Consider the following 6,488-nt stretch of genomic DNA (forward strand, 5'->3'; position numbering starts at 1 on the left):
GAATTGGGATATTAAAAACACAGTCAAATTTTTATCCAAAATAAAGTTCACGACATCTCATATGAAGTTAGTAGAGAAAAATGTCATTTTGATAGAGTTTTGGCAAGTTAAGGAATTTGTGCATCCCTATATCTACGAAAATTTGAAGTTAGTAGAGAAAAATGTCATTTTGATAGAGTTTTGGCAAGTTAAGGAATTTGTGCATCCCTATATCTACGAAAATTTCACCGAGAGTTTGATTTTAGTGAGGAGTTTGATGGCATTCACTTGTATTTTTGGAAACCCCTAGTTGATAGAACCACGTAGTAGGAAAAGGACATTTAATTTTTACTCGCATGATGGTAAATCGAATTATACAACAAATAAAATCATATTTATAGTCAGTGGAATATTTTGTGACAGCTAGCAACCTTGTGTGCCCTCTTTAAAAGTGACAATTCATTCTTAAATATGTAACATATGGAAAAACAAAATCTCTAAATACAAAACAAAAAACTTAAAATAATGTACAAAAACATGTTCACATAAACAACAACTGCTACATGAATAATGGATAACCTCTATATGACATTGACTATAACTCATTATCATCCACCCTTGCTTTCAAGAATGTCCATTCACATGTTTCTATTCTTCCACACACTACTATTACTTATCCATATTCAAAACACACATAACTAATAGTTTCAAGTGTAACTCAATATCGTCCACCGTTGCTTTCAACAATGTCCATTCACATGTCACTATTCTTCTACACACTATTATTTAAAAAATATCTATATTCAACATACACATAACTAACAATTTCAATTGCAACTCATTATTATCCACCCTTGCTTTCAACAATGCCCATTCACATGTCCCTATTCTTCCACACTCTATGCCTTACGGCGTTTTCTTTGCAACATCAGATGCAAATGCTAGTTTTATTTCATTTTCTAAATCCACATCCAAAACATATATATATATCTATATATATATATATATATATATATATATATATATATATATATATATATATATATATATATATATATATTTCAAAAGGGTGTAGTTTATTTTATTTCACCAAAATAGTGTAATATAATTTTAAGGTTTCAATATTTATTTGTTATTGAAAATATATTTTTGAATTTATAAATAAATTTAGTGCTGTGAAAAATCTAGAAACATTTAAATTTTGTAAATTAAACAATTTAAATTCAAGTTTAAAAAAATCTCTATTCAGTTTTAATTAAAATTAACCAGAAAAATAATAATTTTGTTGGAGAAATCACATGGAATATTTTGATTGACGTGCTTTGAACGTGCGAGTGTGGTTCATCTTCAGGACATGATGAAGAAACAGATCTAGGAAGAAGGTTAAATAGAGAGACAGGTCACTGAGGGAGGTAAAGGGGGAATGTTTAATAATATGTAGATAAATTTGATTAAATTATTTATTGTTTAGTTTATAAAATATAAATATAAATATATTATTATTTATCTTATGAAGAAACAAATCTAGGAAGAAGGTTACATAAGGAGACAAGTCACTGAGAGAGATAAAAAGAGAATGCTTAATAATATTTAGATAAATTTTATTAAATTATTTATTGTTTAGTTTATTAAATATAAATATATATATTATTATTTATCAACTTAATAACAACTATATTAAGTGAGGGCTTTAATTTATGAATAAAAATAATAACTCGTCATATTTTTAATGTATTATATTCAATTAAATTATAATAGATTAATAAATTATATATTTAAATTAATATCAATATCCATAAAAATTATACAATAATTATTAAATCGATATATATAACATTTGATAATGAATATAACATTTTATATAAAGAATCAAAACTAATTATTTATAACGATCTATATAGGATTATGCATTTAATTATTATGGTAATATATTCAATTATAATATATTAATAAATTATAAAAATTAATATCAATATATAAATTTATACTATAGTTATTTAAAACGATATATATAATTTTTAATAATCTAAATATAAATAATTAAATTTAATAATCTATATATGAAAAACTAAAGATTAGGGTTTTTAGAGATATCTTATTCTTTTTATTTCATTTATAAATATAACGATATAATCCAATTAAACTATAAAGATTATATATATAAATCTATATATATTCTATGCATAATTAAAGTTTAGCAAATAATAAAAAGAGATTCTAATATTATTAAAACATATAAATAAAACTAATGTTGATAATTAGATTGTTAATTGTATTATTTATTATTAAACCAATAATAAAGTAAACATTAAACATATATAATAAAGTAAAAAGAGATTCTAATCTCTAAAAGATTAGTATAAATAAAATAATTCTGAAAATGATAAGTATTATTGATAATTAAATATTATTCATAAAAAATAAAGAAGAAAAAAACCCTAGATAAAGAAGGAGAAAAGTAAGAAGAGAGAGCGGCAATACAACCATTGTTAGTTTTCTAGCGATAGTCCCTATTAATATTACTAGAATACCTCTCAATTTCAATGACTTCCCTAAACTTCCAATGGTAGAAATGAGGAATCTTAACGATAACCATAACCTCCTCAATGGATATATGGTGCTTGGTCTTCTCTATATGTTCCGCTAAAACTCAAGATTTGTTCCTCCCCTGCTTGATATCAGCAACGCGTTCTTTCATTTATAAATTCAACTATTTTATTTATAAATTAAACTACACCTTTATAAATAAGTAATTTTCTAATTATTACATTTAAAAACTAATTTTAATAAATTAAATATAAAAAAATATACGTTACAAAATTATAAAATATACATTAATAAATATACATGCATTAATATATATAAAACTTATTATTTTTTTTCCGATCTATTACATTGGTAAATGAAAAAGTAACGTCTAACTGTAAAGGGTGACATGATTGATGAAAATCAGATTAAGCGAAGAGATCAAATAAGGAAGAAACCCTAAAATCTAAAATACCAATATGATAAGTCAATTTTTTATTAAATTATTTTTTTATTAATTTAATAAAATATAATACCTTAAAATTTATTTCAATATTAAATAAAATTGAAGGTTTGTCTATACATAAATAAATAAATTATTAATATTAAAATTGGTATTAAAGATAATAAAAAATTTAATAAAAATAAATAATAATGTGATGGTTACACAAGAAAATATATATAGTATATATAAATGGAAATCTTTTCAATGTGATTTTTTGGATTTTTTTCAGAAATTTGATAGAAAATTTTAAAGTGAAATCTTAATTTTATATTATTTAAACTATTTTTTATTGTATATATAAATTCAGTGTTTTTAAAAAAAATTAAAACATTCCAATTGTATAAAAATTACTCATTAAACTAATAATTTTAATAAATTCGTGCCAAATTTAAAAAAAATTAAACCAAAAAACTTTCCAAAAATTCCTACCAATCATATAAATTCCCTTTGGACATCAATAGTTAAATTAAGTTTTCAAATGAATGGCACTTGAAGTGCCGTTGTTTAAAAATAAGATTTTGACCACGTCGTATGTAAATGGTTGCACGGAAAACAAAATGTGTTCTTTAAGAATTGGACCAAACCAAAAGCTTATTGAAGAACATTATTTTATTTTATTTTATTTTATTTTATATATATTACAATTAACTTTAAGTATTCTTTTTTATTTGCAGTAGCCCATATTTGACAATGTATTCAAAGCGAAATGTTGCTCATCACTGCACTTCTGAAAAAGTCCAATACATGAATTATTATGATCTTTTAACGCGTGCTTTTGCCATTTTCCACGCTCTCATGCGACGCCTACTCCACCCTTCTCACCAGCAGTAGACTTAGTCCGCTAATAACAACTCGCTTCGTCTTTCTGTCGCTTCATTGCATCCTCCATCTATAAAATTCTTCCTTGTATTCCCTCCTAATATCCACTGAAATTCACTTTGCCTTTGTCTGCATCGATTCCTTCATTCCTTTGTTTGTGCATTGCTTCATCCATTCCTTGTCCTCTCTTCCTCCTGCATTAAGCCGAATCACAAATAAAGATTACAATATCGTACCATATACGTACTCCCTCCCCTCTCCCCATTCCCTCTCAATTCCACAACATCATACAACATCATAACATTTTCTCCGCTATCATAACGTAGAAGATGGAAGGCAACATAGGATGGCGGTGGTGTCGGATGGTATTATTGTTATTCGCACTGCAGCGTAATGTACGTTCAATCACAGCTGTCGATGGGCAATCCGATCCTTTTATTTACGGTCTCTGCAACGTAAATAAATACAGCAATGGCAGTGAATACGAGAGCAACGTCAATATGGTATTGCAGTCCCTGGTGAAAGCCGCCGCCCACAATGGCGGATTGGCAACATATACTTATGGTGGAGTCTACGGCCTTCTGCAATGCAGGCCCGACGTCTCTCACCACGACTGCCAAAGCTGCTCCGCTGCAGCCTCACAACTGGCTTATCAAGACTGCCCAAACGCCATAGGCGCTCGTATTCAGTTGGAATTGTGCTTCATTCGCTATGAGAATTACAGTTTCGCCTCTGATCTCGAAACCAAAGTTTCCTATTCTCTTGAGAATGTTAAGAGCAGCCATGATATTCAAGCTTTCAATCACACTGTAGCGAATCTCATGGAGACTCTGGCAGGCGAAGCTCCGTTAAACGTGAATAGATTCGCCACCGGAGCATGGGTAGCGAATTCTTCTGTCACCGTTTATGGATTAGAAATGTAATTGAGAACTCTTTCAGCTCGCGACTGCGGGGTGTGTTTGAGAGAAGCTATTAGAGCTATGGATGAGTGTTGTTCTCCGCATATCGGAGCTCAATTGTATCTTGGCAGTTGTTCTGTACACTTCGAGATTTATCCCTTTTAAACCCATCCCTCTCTCTGCCCAGAAAGGGCAGGGATCCTGATTGAAGTAAATAGATATGGACCATATTGTACTAGTCTCTAGTTTATTCTTCTAAAAATGCCTTGTTTATGGCCTTGTTTAAACAGTAAAAAGAAATTCCTCACGAAAGCTTTCAAATTTAATTTTTTTTTTATTATTATTATTTAAAATTGGTTTTTATTGTATATATAGATTCACTATTTTCAAGAAACCATAATTAATAAAAAAAAAAAAAAAATTTACTTTATTGTAAATAACAGAAATAAATTACCTCGAATTTTAGCAAAATCTCAACTTCAACAAATCAGCCTTCTCAGAATTAGCACCTGAACATAAAATCAAGACATATAGAATTACAAAACTCCTATGATAAATCTAATTAACAAATAACACTCCAGCACTCCCCAACTGAAGGGGGCCTCCTTCACCAATCAGGGCTGCTAAAGCTTACTCACAAATTTACTCTTCCCATAATAGAAATTTGCACGCTTTACTGAAAAGATGATGCAGCAATATTCTCGCTGTGTCTTTGTTTGCTGATATGAACTTGCCTCTACCACTTCTTAGCCTAACTTACACTCACAACCTTTTCTCTGCTCATATATTTATACAAGAAAATAGCAATGGGCGAATTGGAACTAATTCTCCCAAATCTGGGTTGTTAAAGCTATCGACGGATTTACAACATATTATGTTGGTTGTTTTTCGAAGATATTAGTTAGAAACTAATTTAACATAAGTACATTGAATTAATATATTATGAAACTATCTGAAGATAGGCTAGAGTTTTTCAGTTTATAACTGGTTGTTCTGTTTTGGAGGTAGTTCCGTGAACAACCGCAGCAAGAAAGATGTTCTCGAAAGAATTGTACCTAGCACCTATTTCATGAATTTTTCTGGAGAAACCGCTTGTAAGTCACTTAATTGGGGATGTTACAAAAACCTATGTCGTGTATTTTCAATATTCATCTTTGTTTGTTTGAAAATCACATATAAAGATGGTCACGCAATTATGTCTGGCATGAGCTTTTTGAACTATATATCATGAGCTGGAGCCTAAAGGTATGAGTTAGGTAACATAAATCTATATCATCATCCCTAGGAACAAAATCTATGTTCCGGAATTCCTCTCGGAGCTATGTAGATATGCCAACCATGGAGGTTGGTTACTATTATTACATGGGAATCACAGGAACAACACTAAGAAAACCATCATCACCAAAGCAAACAATTAACGTGACATATTCACGAAGAAACACAACAAATGGGTGATAGATGGGCAAAGAAGTTACATAAATGACTGAAAATTGTTGTTTAGGATGGTGGAAAATGAGACAATTTGGGGGCCTAACATGAGGAACCTTCGTCCTTCTTTATTCTCAAAATATTATGTCTCTTCAGGCTCTAAAAGACAAAGCAACAACATATCAGTGTGTTTTTCCATAACTAAATTACTGTGTTTTTCCATAACTAAATTAGCTAACGTGCTTAATAAATATAATTAGAATTCACATAAAAACTGATGGGTCCAGCCCACCTTATCACACCACACATGGTTATTAACGCATGAATAAAGA

The sequence above is a fragment of the Pinus tabuliformis genome, chromosome 6, assembly GCF_031772625.1.
Source record: "Pinus tabuliformis cultivar Carrire ecotype Pingquan chromosome 6, CPIR1, whole genome shotgun sequence".
NCBI lineage: Eukaryota > Viridiplantae > Streptophyta > Pinopsida > Pinales > Pinaceae > Pinus > Pinus tabuliformis.